Raw genomic sequence first — 22,500 nt, 5'->3', positions numbered from 1 at the left:
CCACTCGCTGTTATTGAAGGTTATTTAAGCGTGAAATAAAATATTCTACCGCCATCCTTATTCTGTGCATCCTCTCTGAAGAAAGCTAACGGGATTCTAGACCTGATTCTCTTATTACAACGACGATACACTTGTGCTGATGTGTTGAAGAAAGAGTCGGAGTAAGAATCATTGTATTAGGTTACGAAAAAGTTTAGAGATATATTCATAATTGTATTTTGTGACTCGTTGTCTTGGCGTGTCCATCTTCCGTATATGTGTATCTGTAAATAAGAACCATTGGCTTACCTTAAAAAAGTTTGGTGATACATTCATAAAAGTACTTTATAACTGTCTTTCTATCATCCTATGTCCTCTCTCTCTCTCTCTCTCTCTCTCTCTCTCTCTCTCTCTCTCTCTCTCTCTCTCTCTCTCTCTCTCTCTCTCTCTCTCTCTCTCTCTCTCTCTCTCTCTCTCTCTCTCTCTCCCACTTGTGTATGTCAATCGTTCCCTCTCCATCTCAGATATTGCTCTCTCCCTGCCCACCCTTGCGCCCATCAGCTCCCCATCCACTCCCTCCGCTTCACATCCTCATCCCATGCCTCGTCGTTGCCAACCCCCTCCAAATCACTGCCTTTACCATCCCATGCCCCTTTCCTTTTTTTCTCTCTCTCTCTCTCTCTCTCTCTCTCTCTCTCTCTCTCTCTCTCTCTCTCTCTCTCTCTCTCTCTCTCTCTCTCTCTCTCTCTCTCTCTCTCTCTCTCTCTCGCTCCTTCCCTTCCTAGCTGCGTCGTTTCTGTGTTTACTCTTCCTCCTCGCCCGCCATAATTATTTACTTTCCTCTCTGACCAGTTTCTTCTCTTCCTCCTACGCTGTCCTCCCTCGCTTCCTTCCCCCATCCCTCCCTCCATGTGTCAACGAAGAAGGTTATAAGTACACACACACACACACACACACACACACACACACACACACACACACACACACACACACACACACACACACACACACACATAGGTATATTTAACTTTCTTTTTTCTTTCTAGGACCTTGATGAGTAGTGATCAGTTTAATTTCCTCCGATGAAGTCAACCTCCACCTCAGGCTGTCAGTACTTCCAGTAAGCGCTTTGATTACTTCAGGTATATTTATTTTCAGGTTTCCGACTTCCGAGAATCTAAAGTGTGTTTGCCTCTTATATATATGAAAAAAAAAATATTAAGTTCCCTTTAACTCATAAATAGAAATTCCTTTTGTAGGCTCTTTTTTTTTATTACTTAGTGGATGTGAGGTAGCAAGAGGGAGGGAGTGTGGGCGTAGAAAATCCGGCTATTGACGTTAGATTGAAGGAAATAGGTCGGTTCGTTCCCTTCTCTGCCCGGATGACTATGCTAGGGAAGGAGGGCAAGGAACAGCAGCGTGTGTGTGTCGTGTGTGTCCAGGGACGAGGTGGGGAGGAGTAGCAGAGAGTGGGGTGGGTGGAGGAGAGTCAGGGTTTAGAGTGAGGGAGAGTAAAGGGTATAGCATTGAATGGTAAGAGAGGGAATAGGGAGGAGGGGAAGGGATCTGTACTCTGTTGGGAGAAGAGAGGAGGAAAAGAAGTGGCTGAGATCTTAAATGAAAAGGGAAGATATGTAAGATAGGAAGTGAGTGAGGGGAAGGGGAAGAAAGAGCGAGAGGAAATGAGGGATGGAGAGTGGAAAGAAGGAAGGGATGAAGAACCTGTGTGAGAGACTGTGGAAGGAGAAAGGTAGTGAGGTAGTGTGTGGGATAACAACAATAATATACGGTTTATTTGAAGTACATGGCAGCATTACCTCTTAAAAAAATACACATTAAAAAATACACATTAACTCTGAGCAAGTGTCTACATTACGATACTTTGGCTGTTACAAGGCCCAGTATATTTCTTTTTCAGTTTGTCTTTCCCCCTAAGCAGCGGATCACAACTCCGGACTTACACCAGGTACCTAATCACTGCCAGGTGAATAGGGGCTACACAACAAAGGACTCAGCCCAAAGACTTCTGACCTGTGTGTGTGTGTGTGTGTGTGTGTGTGTGTGTGTGTGTGTGTGTGTGTGTGTGTGTGTGTGTGTGTGCGCGTGTGTAGGTTAGGGATGGAGCAAAAAGAAACGTGAAAGATAGTAGCAGAAGATAGTGTGAAAGAATGTTGAAAGAAAGAGAGAAATTATGGAAGAGAAGGAACAAGAGGGATAGTCGAAAGGAGAGAGAGACAGAATGAACAGTGGAGGAAAGTGAAGGAGGGTGGAGGAGGGAAGGAGGGAGGGATAGTGGAAAGGAGAGTGGAGGAAGAGTGAGAGAAGCAACCATCAGCAATACAATACCAGGGGTTTTATTCGTAATATTGCTCCTTTCCTTGCTATTTGGCGCACCTCTCACCGCCAGGCACGCTCTCCCTCCCTCACACTCACACGCACTCTCTCAAAGCGCTCATATTTACCCTTTTTCTCGGGATCTTATGAATTCCCTTCCTTTGAGACTGGACCAAGACGTGACCGAAAAGCTGAAATGAGAACACGAGGATATGTGGTAACCGCTTTCCCTTCCTCTCCCTTTCCTCTCTTCCTCTTCCTATTCCTTCTTCCGTCCCTGTATCTTTTTCTCTTTTTGTTCTCTTTCTCCATGTCCGCGAGAAGATAAGCGGAGAGAGAGAGAGAGAGAGAGCCCTGCGTTCCTCCTTCCCTCCGCTCCTCTCTTCTTGCGTCCCTTCCTTGTATCTTTTGCTCTTTTTCTTCCGTGTCTGCATGTCCGTTTGTCTATTTTATCTCTGACTATGCCCCGCGTGTCTCTCTCTCTCTCTCTCTCTCTCTCTCTCTCTCTCTCTCTCTCTCTCTCTCTCTCTCTCTCTCTCTCTCTCTCTCTCTCTCTCTCTCTCTCTCGTGACTCACAGCTCCGTGCGTTACTTATTCACGACAATCGAAGAGCATCCTAACAAGAGACGCGCGGGTACTCCTCTCCCGGCCTCGGATCACCGTGTGTGTGTGTGTGTGTGTGTGTGTGTGTGTGTGTGTGTGAATGTCTTGCCTTCTTTTTATTTTCGTCCATTATTTTTTTTTATTCATGGAAGCCTTTGTGTGTGAGTTGGTTTGATTCCCTCGTCCAAATTTGTGAGGCTTTCTGTGTGTGTGTGTGTGTGTGTGTGTGTGTGTGTGTGTGTGTGTGTGTGTGTGTGTGTGTGTGTGTGTCGTCTTACTTGTCAAGCAGAATGTTACAAAACATTGTTTCGTTTCTCTCTTTTTTCTCTCTCTCTTTTTGCTTTCTTCCGTAACGCTAACATTGCCTTTCTCTCTCTCTCTCTCTCTCTCTCTCTCTCTCTCTCTCTCTCTCTCTCTCTCTCTCTCTCTCTCTCTCTCTCTCTCTCTCTCTCTCTCTCTCTCTCTCTCTCTCTCTCTCTCTCTCTCTCTCTCTCTCTCTCTCTCTCTCTCTCTCCCCGCAGCACACAGTGAAAAATAAAGAGCAAAAGCAAGAGAGAGAGAGAGAGAGAGAGAGAGAGAGAGAGAGAGAGAGAGAGAGAGAGGAAAAAACTCCCCCCTGTACCTCCATCACCAACAGGACACTTTCCCTGGCATTATAATGAATCTCACCTAGAATCGCCCGTAACACACCTGGCATAAAGGACAGGTGAGGGCGTGCCTGAGCAATGTATGTCAGGGGTCACCAAGTTATTTCGGTTGGCGTCTCCCTTTAATCTCTGAGAAGTCCCATTCGTCTTGTGTATTTATGTGTATGATTGGCGGGAGTGGAGGGCAAGGTGCCAATTTCACGTTCCAGCTCGTCGGTACAAGTAGAGGCACGTACAGGTGTTGAAACGAACGGTGTGGTGTACAGTGACGGTCAGAAGTCAGTGAACGTGTGTGTGTTTTCTCTCTCTCTCTCTCTCTCTCTCTCTCTCTCTCTCTCTCTCTCTCTCTCTCTCTCTCTCTCTCTCTCTCTCTCTCTCTCTCTCTCTCTGCAAATTTTATTAGTTTTCTCTAAGTTTCAAGTATTTTTAGTGTGTTTTGTCTTTTCCTTCATTTTTTTTTTCTTCTCAATGTATTTTAACATTTAGTCAGTTTTCCGTATCTTAAGCCTTTTTCCCTTTTCTTCCCTTATGTAAGAGAGGCGCTATCCTACGGCAGAAAGAGGGTTCCCTGAGTTACCAATCTCTCAAGAACAGGCAAAAGAATTATTCAAAATTGGAGGACATATAAATTGACTCAATTCCCTGATCTGCTTAACTTGGACTTAGAAGTAATTAGCTTAGTCAGTAGATCAGAGAATTTGAAATCAGGAAGAATATCAACACAATAGAAATAAGAAGTATATGTTATTGCAGACAGATGCCAGTGACTGTGGCTGCGTTGGGGGGGGGGGGGTGGCGGTTGTGGAGAGGTCAAAACAATTAATCAGAAATACGGGCTATGCATTGTGGATACAGGAATGAATGGAGATCTGATAGAGGTCTTAAAGTTGTGTACGGCATGTAATAAGAGTGACATCAGCAAAGTTTTCAGGGTCAGTAATCAGGATAGGAAGAAATGATGGATTAAAGCTTGATAAAGTTAGATTTAAAGAGATAGGAAGGAATTGGTTTTCAAATATAGAGTAGTAGATGAATGAAAGAAATTCCGTGATCAGGTTTAGTCCTCAGTTATTAGCTTTAAAAGAACATGAGACAAATTTATGGATGAGGATGATAGGTGGAAATAGATGTGTTTCATACAGGGACTGCCACATGTAGGCTTGACAGCTTCTTGCACCTCTCCTTATTTTCTTATGTTCCTTATGTTCTTAATGGCGTTGCATGAAAAATAACCATGAATACGTATGCTTTAGCTCGATCACGAAGGTTTTTCACTGACTGATCCGAGAAGCAGTAGTGACATTTGAGCCAGACCACCCCGACGAAACCTGCGTAACGCCTCGATACAGAAGAAAGGGCGACAGCTGGACATGAATGACGTGCACGAAGACAATATCGTACCCCAAGGTGACGTGCTCCACATCTGAACAAAGAAGTAACCGTGACACATGAATTTCAAGAAAGTATTTGAACTCCACCGTCATAAAAAAAAAATAAATAAATAAATAAAATTCTTCTCATCTCGGGGAAAAGAAAGAGTGGCATATGAATTTAAAGATACTGTTTTACTCCCACTATCACAAAAACATGCTAAATTTGACCTTGGTGAAAATAATGGCACTTGGTCACGAGTATTGCAAGTAAATCAACGTACACACGAATATTTAACATAAACAAACGTATACCGGCGAGACATGGCATCGAGTCACGAATGGCAGCTCAGGACGTGTTAATAAGTGACTGAAATAAATAAAAAAAATTAAAATAAAAAATACATGAATAAAAACAGGTGTGTTATGTGTTTCAGAAGGTTACGGTACGACTTCAGCACGACCAAGTGGGTGCGTACACATAATAGAACTGAGTACGAGGAGGATTTGAAGGTTCTTACGTGCGCTACCTGATGGCTTACCTATGCAGTAATCACCACTAATTACAGAGTAGGAGATAATTGTGAAGTGTGTATGGCAGCTTGAAGAAGAAAATGGACCAAAAACACACAGATACACCGAAATACTTACAACTTGAAGTAACTTTTGTATTATCGTCTTGTCTAGCAGCTGGGTATTTGGATGCGAGTTTTGTTTGCGGGTCACTGTTTGCACGGTAACTGCCGGTGGGAATAACGGAACGGAGATCTTGTTAGCGTGAAGGGCGGGGCGGGGCGGGGCGGAGAGGGGCGGCGGAGAGACACGCAACACGTCCACCCACCGCCGCGGCTTGGGCCAGACTGAGCTCCTGCCTACACTTGCCTGGCTCACCCATTGCTGCTTATCCTACCTTTACCTTTTGCTTTCTCCTCCTCCTCCTCCTCCTCCTCCTCCTCCTCCTCCTTTACGTTTTTTTTTTTTTTTTTTTCATCATCATCGATAGCTCCTCGTACATTTTTATAAGTGGATATTTGCTATAACTTAATGACTGCAATGAGTGTGTGTGTGTGTGTGTGTGTGTGTGTGTGTGTGTGTGTGTGTGTGTGTGTGTGTGTGTGTGTGTGTGTGTGTGTGTGTGTGTGTGTAAGTGTGAGTGTGTGTTTACATTTGCATTCATGGCCCGGAACGTTGTGCTCATTGGACCAGTTTTATGACAACGATATTTTTTATTGTCCATAACTCAAGATTAATACCTGAATTTATCCCAGGCTTAGACTTAGTCACTTTCATGCATGTTTCCCTCCCACATGAAGAGCACCGGAACACACACGGCTTGTATCTTTTTCTGCAATACATCACAAGTAAGCCCTCATAGTATTACCGGTGAATAAGTAGATTAAGTCAACATTTCCCGGAGACAAACAGTGAGAGTAAGCCATTGGGATCAGCCGCGCCTCTCCCTGGATAAGGCAGCCAAGGACTCGAACTGTAATAAGATTAATTTTACCTGCTCTGCTCCTCGCTTCCCCTCCACCACTTCACGGCGTCATGGTCACCGTGGACCGAATGTTTCCTGTAGGGGACATCAAATATTGAGTTCAGGCGCTGCATCTATTGTCTCAAATGTATGTTATGCTATTGTGCTATTGTGATGAATATGTATGGTAGATGTAGAAGGTAGATAGACGTTGGTTGTGTAATTGTGAGGACGTGTAGCAAGCCTGGAGAGATACCGTTATGATAAAGCTCAAGACGCGCGCACACACAGACACACACACACACACACACACACACTGCATGACGGAAGTAAAGTTATGGGGTCACTCTAACGCAAGGCCATCTGCACCACAGCACCGAGGGCACACATCGCCACAATAACAGGGTCATATGGCGTCGACTAGGTTTATGAGAGTGTAGGACAGTTAAGGTTTGTATCCATTGCTTGTGAGAATGTTTCACTCAAGGGCCGGGGATGCGCACCATTCCCCGTACAGTAGTTTACCCCATCACCTGTACCTGTTCTAGGAGTCACGTTCTAGGGGTCACCTCCTGCCTCACGCCACTGCCCAGCCACACCCGCGGTACGTGTTCCTGTTTCGTTGTTTTCATTAAAGCGACACGAATTTGCAGTGTTTACCTTCACCCGTACATACGGACTCGATACAGAGAGAGCGCTACCTCTTCCACCGCAGAACTGCAGTAAGTCATCCAAGGGCCATACTCGCGCTAGGGAGTCCTCCATATAAAGAGGTGACAAACGTGTACATATTCATAAAACATTAGTTACCTTGTAATATTAATAAAAGGTAAAAATAGTCGCTTCCCTTTTCGTTAATTAGTAGTACTTTTTTTTTTCAATTACTCTGATTGGTTCATATTCCCCTCGTCCTCCGGCAACATCTGGCCATTCATTAGCGCCTCACAACGCAGGTAGCACAATGTATTCCTCCGCGTATCAGTTTCAGTTTTATTACGAAAAGACGCTGACGGTTTTAAATTTATGACATTTTAATGAGCAGAATCTTAATGCGTGTCGGGACCAAAAAAAAAAAAAAAAAGTGCTGTAAAGAAGAGGAGAGTGACTAATGAATTAAATATTAGCACGACACATTAATTATCGCTCCTTGAATGTAAAAATGACACGAGCACTAATTTACCAGGTCAATTAACCGTTAAGAGTCCCTCCCTCTTTATTAGCAAGGTCACTGGCATCACGGCCGGGCCCTCCGCACACCTCTCAGCCGTCCTCCATTTTCTACGTCGTCTCATTTCAGGTATTGCCAAGTAAAAATAATGTTCAATACGTGAGATGATTATGTTAATGAGTTTTCTTGCCCAAACATCGTCATCTGAGCACGTGTTCCGATACTTGTCAGAGTGAGCTAGGTCCAATTAACCTGCATTACCTGTATTACCCTCCCCTGGCCTGCCCTTGGGAATTAATAACAAAACATTTTTCATCCTAATCGATGTGAGTGTTCCTTTTGTTTTCACTCCACCGTCGTTAACTTCGTGCATTTATTTTTTTTTCCTCGCTTCCCTGTTATCCAATCTACATGCACGTCTCTCTCTCTCTCTCTCTCTCTCTCTCTCTCTCTCTCTCTCTCTCTCTCTCTCTCTCTCTCTCTCTCTCTCTCTCTCTCTCTCTCTCTCTCTCTCTCTCTCTCTCTCTCTCTCTCTCTCTCTCTGGTCTCCTTCGGTCTCCTTCCAAATTTCTTTTTACTTCCTTCCTGCTTTCTGGTCTTGGTGTGAAATTTGGGTGAGAGAGAGAGAGAGAGAGAGAGAGAGAGAGAGAGAGAGAGAGAGAGAGATCTACAGTAGGAAAACAAGCTACACAGGTATACAAACAGACAGGTTCTCCAGGTAAACAAACTGTAAGATAAATAAACAAGCTATAGTACTTTCGAGATGCAGAAAAAAAAGAGTGTATGCCAGACTAAAAAATATCAAAGGGGAAAATAAAATGGCGTGTGGAGGTAAAAACAAAAAAAAAGTAAACGAGAATTTTGAAAAGTGAGAAACAGAAAAGTGAAAAATGTATAAATGTGTAAATAAATAAATAAATCAAATAAAACTGTGGTCTAAAAGATATTCAAGGTAAACACATGAGCCTCCTCCTCCTCCTCCTCCTCCTCCTCCTCCTCCTCCTCCTCCTCCTCCTCCTCCCTGGCAGTTCAGCATAGCATCCAGTGTCTCGTTGCAGGCTTAATACAGGTGGTCTTTTCGGGCTCTGGACTGTAATTAAAAGCTGGTGTGTTTGGACGCCGGATATTTTAGCAGTGTGTGAAGCGAACTTTTGGGGCTTGTTTGATCGCTGTCGTCTTTTTTTTTCTTTCTTTCCTTTTTTTTTTTTTTTTTTTTAGTGTTCTGTACAGTTTTTTTTTCTTTTTTCTACTTTTTTCCCCTTGCATGTGCTTCTAAAATGTCGTCTCTCTCTCTCTCTCTCTCTCTCTCTCTCTCTCTCTCTCTCTCTCTCTCTCTCTCTCTCTCTCTCTCTCTCTCTCTCTCTCTCTCTCTCTCTCTCTCTCTCTCTCTCTTTTTTTTTTTTTTTTTTTTAAACAAATATTTACAGAAAGGCTTAAAATTCCACGTTGAGTGTGGAATTATTTAAAAGCCTATGTTAGTATTTTTAACAGGAATAACACTATACATGCTTAACATAAAGATTATAATGTTAATACAATAAAATAATAAAAATTTAAAGATTTAAAGCGCCAGTGGGGACAGGTGCGTGCTACGCCAGCTGTGGGCTGCCAGCTTCACCTGGTGCGTGGACATGTCCTGCACTTGGGGCGTGGCCGCCGTGAACATGTTCCACAGCCGCGAAGTCCTGGCTGTGTAGGTGCGCTGGTGTTGGCTAGAGCGAGATCGAGGCACCTTCACTAGCTCGTCGCTACTGGCTGCAGCTCTGGTGCACCTCTGTACTGCGTGTGGCAGCAGCCTCAGGGGGTCAAGGTGAGGGACCCTCTGCACCTGAGTTTTGTGGCACACCACTAGTGCCGACACGTCCCGGCGGTGCTCCAGTGACGTTACTGGTGGTGGGTGCTGTTGGTCCTCATCGGTGGCCACCAAGCGCAGGGCTCGCCGCTGCACAGCATCCAGTCTCTGCATGTGGGTGGCGGCACTCGACATCCAGGACAGGGCACCGTACTCCATACATGGGCGTATCTGTGCCCTGTATAGCGTGAGGATGCCCCGTGGGTCGAGGGTGTTCGCCATCCTACGCAGGGCAGAGACTCGGAGAGAGGTCTGGCGGGCGACGACACTGATGTGGTAATCGAAGCGTAGGCCGCGGTCCACAGACACGCCCAGGATCTTGATATAATCCTGAAGTGGCAGGCTCTTGCCTCCAAAACGCAGCTGTCCTGAGACTGCGTGTGAAGCACCTGGGGACCGCGAGATGACCATCGCCGCGTCTTCTCAGGAGCGAAGTTGACCTGCCACATCTTTCCCCACTGCTCCACCAGTCCGAGCTGCCTGTTCAGCTCAGTGACGGCACGCTGACTGTCGAGGCGGCAGTAGGAGCGGGAGAGTGTGCAGTCGTCGGCGTATGCTGCCACAGATGACAGCTGCCGGAGGAGGTCGTCGATGTATATGTTCCATAGGACTGGGCCCAAGACGGAGCCTTGTGGAACTGAGGCCCGGACAGGTGAAGGTCTTGATGACTGCCCGTTGACTACTACCTGAAGGGTCCTACCCTGGAGGTAATCTTCTAGCAGCATTAACAGGTCACCTTGGACACCCTTGGCGCGAAGCTTTTCAATGAGCCCCGCGTGCCAGACCCTGTCAAAAGCCCCAGCAATGTCCAGGGCCACCACAAGGGTGTCCAGGCCTTCTTCCAGGGCGTCTTGCCAGTCCTTGGAGAGGATGAGGAGGAGGTCTGCGGTGGATCTGCCAGGCCTGAAGCCAAACTGCTTGTCTGAGAGGAGGTGGTTCTCGCTCAGGTGTTGGTAGATGGCAGCAGCCACTATTTGCTCCAGCAACTTGCCCACCACTGAGAGCAGGGAAATGGGTCTGTAGTTGTTGGGCTCAGACCTTGAGTTTTTCTTATGGACTGGGACCACACGCGCTTCCTTCCATACTGAGGGCCACTTCTTCTCCCTCAGGCAAGATGTGAAGACGGTGGTGAGAGGAGCTGACAGCTCTTTAGCGCATTGCTTGAGGAGCCGTGGGCTGACGTCATCCGGGCCTGTGGCTTTACCCACATCCACCGCACCGAGTAGCCGCTCAACCTGCTCTGCCGTCACCAAGACAGTGGTGACAGTGCAATCAGTTTCCGTGGCCAGCTGTGGTACAGGTCGTGCCGAGTCGTCAACCCTCATCTTGTTGGCGAAAAGCTCGGCGAGGAGTGTGGCCTTGTCTGCACTGCTCGTGGCGGTGGATCCGTCAGGTCTGGTGAGTGGAGGAAGAGTCTCGCGGTGACATGCTCCTTGCTGCTCCTTCACCAGATTCCACCAGGTCTTGTTGCCAACACCTGGGCCACTGAGCTTTCGCCTTCTGTCCTCCCTTAGCTGATTCCTCGCCCATCTGCAGATAGACGTCATCCTCCTACACGCTTCCCGGTGCAGCGTCTTGTTCCTGCGTGACGGGTGTCGCTTGTACCTCACCCAGGCAGCATGCTTGGCCTCGGCAGATGCTCTGCAGCGAAAACCAAACCAGGCGGGATCACCAGGCCTGGAGAGATATACTCGGCAGGGCACATGCTGCTGTTGGAGGGCAAGGAGCCTGGTGGTGAGGGTGCGTGCCTTGGTCTCAGCATCTCCCATTAGGAGGGACTCCCAGTCCGTGTTCTCCATGTCCTGCTTCATGGATGGCCAGTCCGCCCTGTTCCAAAGCCAGACGGTGCGCGGGATAGCGTCTTCCCTCGCCGTTTGCAGCTCGACCTGAGACAGCACAGCAAAGTGGTCTGAGCTGCCCACTGGTCCTAGCTGCTGGCAGCTGATGCTGGCTTCGGGTAGGTCTGTCACCACAGGATCCAGCAGTCCTCCCCGCTCGTGTGTAGGGAAGGTGACATGGTTGGTTAGGGCCTGAACAGTCAGGAGATTACTGAAGGCATCCTGCTCCATGTGGAAGTTCAGGTCCCCCACTATCATCACATGGGAACACTTGTGACGCTGGAGCAGGGTGTCGAGTTCCTCCGTCAGGAAGTCTAGCGGGGCTCGTCCTTGTCTCGGGGGGCGGTACATGACACAGAGGAGAAGCCCACTGTTGTCTGCAAGTACCACCCTGAAGAACAGTGCCTCCATCAGGTGTGGCACGGCTATCTCAAGTTCCTGTGTTTGGAGGCCGTCCTTAAAACAGGCAGCGACCCCTCCGCCTGCTCTATTTTTCGGTCCATCCTCACCCACAGGGAGTAGCCTGATATTTTGCCGAACGTCGGCTCCACCTCGTCACTCAGCCACGTTTCTGTTACTGCGACAATGTCAGCACTATGTCTCAGCACGAAATTGTGACTAAGGTCACCTACATTGGTGCGGAGTCCTCTCACGTTGGCGGAGACCATGGTCAGGTGACAGCTGGGGCGTCTGTTCCCTTGCCTCCTCTCTCTCTCTCTCTCTCTCTCTCTCTCTCTCTCTCTCTCTCTCTCTCTCTCTCTCTCTCTCTCTCTCTCTCTCTCTCTCTCTCTCTCTCTCTCTCTCTCTCTCTCTCTCTCGCTGTGTGCGTGCGTGCGCGCATGTGTGCTTGCTTGCGTGCGTGCATTCGTGCGTGTTTCTCTCCCCACTTTTCCTCATAAAAATGCAAAGAGTTTGTCACTATAAAGATAAAAGGAAAACATTGTATTGTCTAATTGTTAAAGTCTTCATTTTCTTTTACTGCTGTATTTGAAAAGGTCATTGACAATTGTTCTGCTTTGTGCCGCTTCCATTATACAATTGAACGTGATCAAATACATGTTTTGGTGTCAAAAAATAAAATTTAATTAGTTTTTTTTTTTTTCTTATGAACTGGTGTTTGACTTATCCATTAAAGCGAGTTAATCCTTAACACCAACGCCTCGTGTGATTATCGCCTTCATTGCGCGGTGTGTTTACGACATGTGTGGGTCGTGTAGGATTTCCAGGTGTGTGCAGTGAGTGGGTGTGGATGCATCCTGATCTCCGTGTGTGGTGCAACCTTGTAATCTGTTCGACCACGGTGGTAATTGTGGCTGAACCGGATTATCTTTTTGTTTTGTGTTGTATGTGCGAATCTTTCTCAATAATTTTGTCGAGAGGAAAAATTGGAATAAAGAACACGCTCATGATGCTCTTCCCTCCCAAAAAATGAAGTGAAACATCCGGGATGGCAGCCAGTTTAGTTTTCGAAATGCTTCGACACTCCTCTCCTGAAATAGTCCAAGTCTTAATCAAGAGGGAATAAAGAAAGAGGAAGAGAGTTGCAGAGTTTATCAGTAGAAGGGATGAAAATATTATGATACTGAATTGTCTCTTGGATTATTAAGTTGGACAGAATTGGATGAGGGTTATTAAAAAGAGTAGCCTTGGAAGCACCGGTCAAAGGTTGTTGTAATAGACGCAACACTGCATCGGTGAGGGAATCAACACAGTCTTTTAGAGAAGAGGAATTGATGAGACGAAAATCTTCTGTTCAGGAGTGCTGTGTGAGAGGATCCTCCCTCTGCTTGGGATCAGTTCTCCCTGCATGCATGCGTAAGGCGCTTGTATGTAACAGGACCAGGAAAAGTATCAGTGGAGGCGACACAAAACACCTAACTTCATGGAAGTTATTTTAGAAAGTGAAGCGATGTGAACTTTCCTTTTAAGAAATTTTGTTTATGAATGTTCAGTGCTTTGGATGGAGAACGTGAAAAGAAAAGAGTGAAGAGAAGGTTGTGCCGAGTAGATGCAGAAGTTTTTGAGGCAGTGAACAGTACAATAATTTGAATTAATAGAAAGTCAAAAAGAAGTTCAACTTTGTGTGGCCTCCGCGTGACCTGTTTAAGTCCTGCAGAGCTGGGCGTGTGATGAAATACATTGAGATATGCAGGGTTGAGTCCTTAGCGTGGGAATGGATATGACAGGAAGTTTGATTGAGATCATAATATATGAATAATGGGAATGAAGTGGCTGACATGACAGAGCCTTGTGGAACACTACTGGTAATAGGTGTAGAAGAACAGTGTCGGTCTTCCCAAACAGCAATAGATCAGCAAGAAAGGGAACTTGAGATAAAGGAACGAAGATTAATATATATCGTTTAAAGGAAGCTTTTGAAAATATACATATATGCTAAACTCTATCAAATGGTTTTGATGTGTCCAAGGCGACAGCAAGATTTCACCAAAATCCCTAAGAGAAGTCCAAATTTCATTAAGGAAAGCTTGAAAATTGCCTGTGGATTGCCCTTCTTGGAATCCATACTGACGATCACAAGGAAGGTTGTGAGCAGACAGGTGATACAGAATCTTCCTGTTGAGAATAGACTAAAAAATTTGAAAGGCAGAAAATCTACGCTAGAGGTCAGTAGTTTGAAGGATCTGAGCGGTCACCTTTCCTAGGAACGGATTGAGTGCAGGCAGACTTCCAGCAAGCAGGAGAGGCGAGTATTGATAGACAGAGGCAGAAAAGCTTGACCAGGCAAGAAGTGCACTTACGGAGAACGATAAGAGAAACTCCACCAGGTCCACAAGCCTTGCGAGGGTCAAGGCCGGAGAGAGTATATGTAGGAAATATCGCTACGAAAAATATCTTTAACACGTGTCAAAGAGGGAGAGATTGAGGAGGAATCACCCTGAAGAATACAGTGTGGAGTTATTAGCAAATATCTGAGAGAAAAGTTCAGCTTTAGAGAAAGAGAAGGTGTCAGTGGAGTCATCTTGGTTAAATAGAAGGGGAAACCTGAAGGGAAAAAAAATGTAAGGAATGATGTTGGCTAGATGCCGGAAGTCACTAGGAGATGAATTAGCAAGACTGTAACATTTCTCATTTATGAAAGTTAGAGGATAGATTTGACATGATTCTGATAAGAAATGTAAAGGTCATGTGTTTCAGGATATGGAAGATTAATGTGCCATCTGTGAGCCGCCTCTGTCCTGAACGGCACGAGGGTAAGCTGAGCTGAGGCAAGGTTTACAGGCTTTGTGTGACAGAAAGTATATGGAATGCCAGAAACAAATCCCTCGGCTGTGCGCTCTCTCTGACAGGAAAACAATTGTCATTCCTTGGAATATTAGTACCGTTTCAGGACCTCCTACTTGGTAGACCTGTGCTGGAAGCGTCTCTGTTTTGATGGGTGTAGAAGCAGTGCTGGGCTGGGGCGAAAGGACAGGATGCGGAAACAGAATTGTGATCAGAGGAACGCAACAGTTTGACAAAATAAGGTGAAGAGTTGGAAGTTAGGAAGAGCCGAGAATGTTGGACGCATTTCCAAGACGGTCAGGGTTTCCAGTACGGTGGTGCCCTCATTGCTCTGGTCTTAGTCATGTGGAATGGAAAAGTTGTGAAGGTTTCTTAGCCATGTTAGTCAGTAAAAGGTGATAGCCAAGGCAGGTGGTGAAGGTTGAAATCTCCCAAGTGTGAATACTTCGTGAAGGAGGAAATGAGGAAGAATGGGTTTCAACTCGTAAGTCAGATAGTCGAAGAATTTTATATAACTGGAGGAACTGGACGAGAGATACACAACACAGATGAATTTAGTGAGAAAGCGACAGCGAAATATTGACCAGGTAGTAGAAAATTCTGAAGAAATGAAAGTGGATCAAGTTATATTGTTGCGCACATAGATGCCAGCCAGCTTTGCCTAGGATTTGGGTCTAGAGAAAGTAAAGAGAACACAGAGGGTCAGGTGTGAGTGACCTTGAATACTCTGGGCTTCAGTGAGGGAAAGGGAAGATCAGCAGCAAGTTTGCATTATCCCCCTCCCACCCCCCGCCCCCCCATATATGCCCCTCAGCGAACGGCACAGCAGCAACGCCAGGTGTCTGCCGCCGCCTTCATAATCTGGCATTTTCTCTTGGTCACAATATTTGTAATAATTGTTGTAAATATTTTTTTTTCTCTCTCATCTTATTTACCTTTTAAAACATTCGTGTCGTTATAATGGACTTTTTTTTACTTACTATTTTATGTTGCCTACCATAGATTTTTTTTTTTATCGAGAACCGTTTTCTTTGATATTTTACATGCAATTTTAATGCATTTTTTTTTTTATCCTTTTTTTGTATGTAACTTTGCATAGATTCGTATGCTTTGTTTCGCCACAACAAACGTGACTGTGATCTGAATTGCACGATATCTAAAAAAAGGATTTAAATACTCTATCGCCTGTGTTGAATTTTAAAAGCTAATACTAGTGTGTTCTCTAACGTATTCAGGAGTTACAATATTCTGAGTTCATATTTCGCTGACTTCGTGTTGCTGGATATCTGATGTCACCCGTCACATTGCAGATGACATTGCTAGTTTCGCAGCATTTATATTTGTTCCGGACCTACGATATTTACACCAGTTTAACATTTATTGCATTAGTTTGATTATCATGAGAGAGAGAGAGAGAGAGAGAGAGAGAGAGAGAGAGAGAGAGAGAGAGAGAGAGAGAGAGAGAGAGAGAGAGAGAGAGAGAGAGAGAGAGAGAGAGAGAGAGAGAGAGAGAGAGAGAGAGAGATGTAGGCAGGTATGTAAATAGATTAGTTTTCACATGGCATTGACGTTATCCTGAGCCGAGCTTAACTTTGCTATTCTCATTCTGGAATTGTGAGATTTACAGTCATTTCCATTTCGTTACGTTCATTTTACTTCATCTGCAAGGCTCTACGCATCTTTCCTGACAACTTTGACGATATCGCAAAATTTTTGTCCTTGCGGTAGTTCGCGTATTTCTATCAACATTCCCTCTCATTTGGCGTATTGTTCTTTATATTGATAGGTATAATTTTTCAGATAGTATTGGGGATTTTAAAAATGGTGTATTTCATCACTGTATAATCTTTAAGTATAAGAGTATTCAATTTCTTCCATGCACTTATTGAATTTCGTAAGGCGCTTCACTGTATTCATGTCTTAGCAATGTGTTTCAATAAGCTAAAAAAAAATAGCTGTTTTCTTTATAAGGTCTGAAGCAAAAATACGGTAATCCCTCCTCCCTTATCGTAACTGTAGCACATTGATGGTATTTATACTGTTTAATAAGAATGAAATGGAAAACCATATTGTCTTTCTTATCGCAGTTGTATTGTAAGTGTAGAACAAAGAAACCTTACTCTTTATCTCATCGTTTTCCGCACTCTGATAGACTTACAAAGAAAAGAAACATGTCCTTTTCTTACCGTAGCTGTCACGAGCACCAGCACACAGGAATGCCGCGCCCCACCAAGCAGGGAAGGCGCGATAAAACACAATAGCGATTTTGAAACTCTGTGTGCAACATGAAAGAGGTTTTTTCAAGTTGTACACATGTGAAAGGGAACCCGTGGAATGCTCCATAAAAACGTATAACATGTAGAAGATAAAATTCTGCAAGAGAGAGAGAGAGAGAGAGAGAGAGAGAGAGAGAGAGAGAGAGAGAGAGAGAGATTCACTGAAGTACAAAATACTCCATGAAGTCTACGGGAGTTACTGCCATGCTTCACTTATACATTTACACCCTATCTCTCTCTCTCTCTCTCTCTCTCTCTCTCTCTCTCTCTCTCTCTCTCTCTCTCTCTCTCTCTCTCTCTCTCTCTCTCTCTCTCTCTCTCTCTCATATTAATCCCAGTGAATCGGACATAAGCGTAAGGGAAGATTAGAAATAAAGTGAGAATCAGACAAAGACGAGACGAGACCAGACGAAATGAACATACAGCTTGAGAGAGAGAGAGAGAGAGAGAGAGAGAGAGAGAGAGAGAGAGAGAGAGAGAGAGAGAGAGACGACTTTAGAGACAGGAAACGTGAGAGAAACGCGGCGCAGCAAGACTCAACACGCACAAACAACTTCACACACACACACACACACACACACACACACACACACACACACACACACACACACACACACACACACACACACACACACATCTCAATCAGAGGCGTTGAGACCCATGAAGCGAAGGACCAATTACGTTCCATCCCGCTTAATAGAAATTGCCCCACACCGCCTGTAGAGATTCGTGAACGTTGGATATGAAAGGTTGCATCCCCCGCCCCTCCTACACCCCCCCCGAGCCGCAGCCTTCCTTAATACGCTGAGAGACTGTGATGAATGTGCGCCAGTGTTTGCTGAGGTAAAATGAGGAACCACCTGCTACACTCACCTGTCTGAATAGGGTGTTGGGTCTTTTGTTCCTCTCTCCTAGTGCGAGGCTGCTGGAGGGAAGTGGAGAGGGTACGGAGGAGGACGGGAGGAGGGAGGAGAGAGAGGAAAGGATATTGAGGCTTGCAGGAGTGGATAGGAGTGTGTGAGAGTGAGAGAGACGGAGGAAAGGAGAGGGATTATAAAGTAAGTGTGTGTGTGTGTGTGTGTGTGTGTGTGTGTGTGTGTGTGTGTGTGTGTGTGAAGGAGGAAAGCGATAATACCAAGAATTTTATGAGGTTAGGTTTTAGTTTGAGTTAGGTGAAGCTGGCTTAGGAAGAAACGAAAATGGAAGTTAAGACAGAGAGAGAGAGAGAGAGAGAGAGAGAGAGAGAGAGAGAGAGAGAGAGAGAGAGAGAGAGAGAGAGAATATGTAAAAATAATAATACCTTTGGCAAATCTTACAAAACCAGTAGCAAGGCACATGAGAGGCGAGAGGCAAAGAGGGAGGAGAGGAAAGGCAACGAGAAAGACTGAATGAAAGAACGAATAGAAAGAATAAAAATAAAAAAATCTGGAACGCAGCACGAGAGGGAGATCAAAAATGAAATGCAGGAGTGTGGCTTCATGAACCTGAGGGCGAAAGAAAACGACAACAGGTAAAGTGTAATAGAAGAAGCGTGGAGGGAGTAATAGAGGACACACACTTTAATGGAATTCGATGAAGTGGCGCAAAATGGAATGGGACGCGAGTAGATTGGGAGCGGAATGAAGCAAAACGCCTGCCGATGTTATGGTGCAGCCACGATTTCCATTTCTGTTCTGTCTCTCTCCCTCTCTCTCTCTCTCTCTCTCTTTTTAGGGAATTAATTAAACTGTGTCCATAAGTGTTAAAATGGGAACAAAATAAAAGTGCGAGTTTTTTTCACTCTCTTATTTTAGTGAGTATTTTCCGTACTGAGTGTTTGGCTTGTAGTTGTGACATAAAAACATGGAACATTTTAATTTTATCGCAACTGTTTGTGTTTCAGATCTTATTTATTGACTATTCAAATCCATTAACTTTTTTTTATTTATTTTATTTTTTTTTTTTTTTTTTTATCGCGTAAGAGATATCATAGCTGAATTATCATCACCATCATTATCATTGTTTTTGACTCCTTCATTAACTCTGGCGTATATTTTAAAGTTTATCAAGCTATAGTTTATTAATCACCGTGGTATGATACTGTTTTTTTTTTCCATTATCATTATATCATTGTCATTATCATTATCTCTGTTGTGAGTGAAAAGATGGATTCAAACTCTTATTATCACTCTTGAATGTTTACTAATTGAGTTGTTGTTTTGGGCTTATCGTAGTTGGACTATTATTGTTATCATCATTATCTTCATTAGTATGATAAAATAGAATACGGGTTCATTTTTTTTATCATTGTGGTACCTTCGTAATATATACATTCATTAGGACCATTATTATTACCAGCACTTATTATCAATATTATTATTATTATTGTTATTATTATTATTATTATTATTATTGTTGTTGTTGTTGTAGTCGATGGTGATGTCGTTGTTGTTGTAGTTATTATTATTATTAGTAGTATTATTAGTAGTAGTAGTAGTAGTAGTAGTAGTAGTAGTAGTGTTATCATCATCATCATCATCATCATCATCATTCTTATCATCACCGTTATCATCATTATCACTACCATCATCATCATCGTAATCAAAACCACCACCCCCACCACCACCACCACCACCATCACCACCACCACTACCCTTACAGAAACATATACATTCAAGCTAATGACTGATCTTAATCCAGCCCAATCCGGTATTCATGCTGCTACACATACGTACACATATTCATACATAATCACAGGCGTCCGAGAGGCGAGATTCCCCTGAGCCTGGTGATGAATAGCTCTCAGGGGCGCTGGTGGCTGGAAACAGGTGTATATTGCTGTATGTGGAATATCAGGTTAACATTGGAAAGTACCAGGTAGGGAGGTAAAGGGTTAAAGGGGTACGTGAGATAGGGAAGATGGTGAATGAAAGTAATAGTAGAGAGATAAGTAAAGGTAGATACCAGGTAGAGAGGTAAAGGGTTAGCCAAGGTTTACGTGAGATAAGGAAGACAATTGAATGAAAGCAGCAGTGGAGAGATGAGTAAAAGTAGATACCAGGTAGATGAAAGCAGTTAGATAAAAGACTAATGAATAAATAAAGTAAGGTAGATGAGTGAAAATAGTTGTGGGTAGATCAGTAAAGGTATGTATAGGTAGATGGATGCAGGTAGAGATATGTAGATAGGTCCCTGGATGGGTAGATAGGTAGTGAGGTAGGTGAGTGAAGATAAATTACAACATAGAAAGACAGACAGGCAAGCAGGCAGATTATAGATAGAGAGGAAAATTGACAGACAGACAGACAGCTAGACAGAAAACATATTGTCGAATTATAATAAACGTGAATAGATAAAAGGATAGATTATGACAGATGAATGTGAACAGAGGATTGATGCATAGATGGATAGATAGATAGACAACAGAGATAGATGAACACATTCTACAGGGAAGCTAGCTAATTTAAATGTAATATGAATCAGTAGCAAAAATTAAGAGAAAGATCAATAACTCACTCACTCTAAGGCAGTGGTTCCCAAAATGGGGATAAATTACCACTGGGGGTAATTTAACAATTTTTCTGGGGTAATGGACGAGTGACAAAAAAAGTTAAGAATTCTGAAAATCAAGAAAACGTTGCGGTACTTGGCAGTAGGATTGATGTTAACTTAGGCCACCCCACTGATCTTCTTGACATCTTTGGCATTAGTCATTAGAGATGCACAATGTTCAAATGCAGTAAATAAAATAAAATATCTCGTGATTTAATTTAGCCATATATATATATATATATATATATATATATATATATATATATATATATATATATATATATATATATATGGCTAAATTAAATCACGAGATATTTTATTTTATTTACTGCATTTGAACATTGTGCATCTCTAATGACTAATGCCAAAGATGTCAAGAAGATCAGTGGGGTGGCCTAAGTTAACATCAATCCTACTGCCAAGTACCGCAACGTTTTCTTGATTTTCAGAATTCTTAACTTTTTTTGTCACTCGTCCATTACCCCAGAAAAATTGTTAAACATTTTGTGAACGGGAGAACATACTTAATGTGGAATGTTGAGTTGGGTAACAAGCTGAAAAAGTCTGGAACCACTGTTCTAAGGAAATGTCATCCAGTTTTAAAATTAATGGAAATCAGTAGTAAAAGAGAAGAGGATGATAAATACACTCACTAAGGAAACGTTAACCAATTTAAAAGTGATGGAAATCAGGAGTAAAAATGTGCCTCAATATTCTACGTACTTTTATATATACGTACTGGCGGCCGTAATTTAATTTTTCCCCTAACAAAGCACTCCATCATTTGTGACAGGCCATTTCATTAAGTCTTCGGGATAATATTCGCTGTCAAAGAATTAGAAAAAAAAGGAGGACCATTTTTACGTGCGCAGCTTAATTGTTTTAATGAAATTCACTACACTTCAAAGTTTTCCCACCAGATGGTGAGCCGGCTTAGTCTATTGTGTGTGTGTGTGTGTGTGGTAGCAGTAGCAGTTGTAGTAGTAGTAGTAGTAATAGTAGTAGTAGTAGTAAGAACAACAGCAACAATAATGATAGCAACAACATTAACAAATATAATTAATTACTTACATTATAAAAAAAAATTGGCTGTTTTTAAGCATCTTTAATTAAGGTCTCTCTCTCTCTCTCTCTCTCTCTCTCTCTCTCTCTCTCTCTCTCTCTCTCTCTCTCTCTCTCTCTCTCTCTCTCTCTCTCTCTCTCTCTCTCTCTCTCTCTCTCTCTCTCTGTTCCCATATTCATTCACGTCCCTCATATTCCATCACTAAAAACACCACACACTAAAAAATAAATAAATGAAACAGCACAACAGGACTAGAACAGAGAACAGCAAGAGAATAGAGAATATATCATGAGAAATACCTGTTGACTTCATTAAGAGGCAGCACAGGTGAAGTATGTAGGGCAGGTGAGCATTCTTATCACCTGAGGGCTAATGATCGGAGGTGATGGGGGAAATTGCCAGGTAGTGGTGATATACGAGGTGATCGAAGTACTAAGGGCACGAGGGTTATTGTTGCCAGGTAATCACGTGGGGTCATTACAGGTGATTGATGTGTGATAAGGTGATTGGAACTGCCCAGGTAATTTTTTTTATTGATTTATTGTTTTTTTTTATTTACTTCATTTTATTTATTGCTTTATTATTATTATTATTATTATTATTATTATTATTATTATTATTATTATTATTATTATTATTATTGTTATTATTATTATTGTTACGTAAGTTCATGCGTAGAGTATTTGCAGTCCGTCCCTCCCTCTGCATTAATGTTATTTGTTAAAGCGATAAATTAGATTAATAAGAGAGACAGAGAGAGAGAGAGAGAGAGAGAGAGAGAGAGAGAGAGAGAGAGAGAGAGAGAGAGAGAGAGAGAGAGTAAGCGAGTGGTTTATAAATGTTTTATCTTATTTTATTTTTTTGTTGTGGTTGTTGTTTTTGGTGGTGGTGGTGGTAGTGGTATTGGTACTTGTTGTTGTTGTTGTTGTTGTTGTTGTTGTTGTTGTTGTTGTTGTTGTTCATGGTATTTCCATCGTCGTCATTACAAATACTTTTCCCTTCTTTTTTTCCCTCTACTTCCTCTCCCTTCCCTTCCCTTCCCTTCCCTTCCCTCCCCTCCCCTCCCCTCCCACTCCCCTCCCCTCCCCTCCCCTTCCCTTCCCTTCCCTTCCCTTCCCT

The 22,500-nt window shown here is 43.5% G+C and overlaps 1 protein-coding gene and 1 long non-coding RNA gene across 2 annotated transcripts in view; one reads left to right on the top strand and one right to left on the bottom strand.

Annotated features, from left to right (window-relative positions):
- LOC135090882 (uncharacterized) overlaps positions 1-5,793 on the bottom strand; it is a 104,478-nt gene extending 98,685 nt beyond the window's left edge. The window contains exon 1 of the mRNA XM_063988035.1: positions 5,585-5,793. The gene's annotated coding sequence lies outside the window, so the exon portion shown is untranslated. The remainder of the gene's footprint in view (positions 1-5,584) is intronic.
- The window catches only part of LOC135090883 (uncharacterized), a 133,754-nt gene that overhangs the window by 99,068 nt on the left and 12,186 nt on the right, over positions 1-22,500 (top strand). The window lies entirely within an intron of this gene.

Source organism: Scylla paramamosain, chromosome 36 (assembly GCF_035594125.1).
Source record: "Scylla paramamosain isolate STU-SP2022 chromosome 36, ASM3559412v1, whole genome shotgun sequence".
NCBI lineage: Eukaryota > Metazoa > Arthropoda > Malacostraca > Decapoda > Portunidae > Scylla > Scylla paramamosain.
The sequence above is the reverse complement of the archived record's forward strand: the minus strand, read 5'-3'. Positions and strand labels throughout refer to the sequence as shown.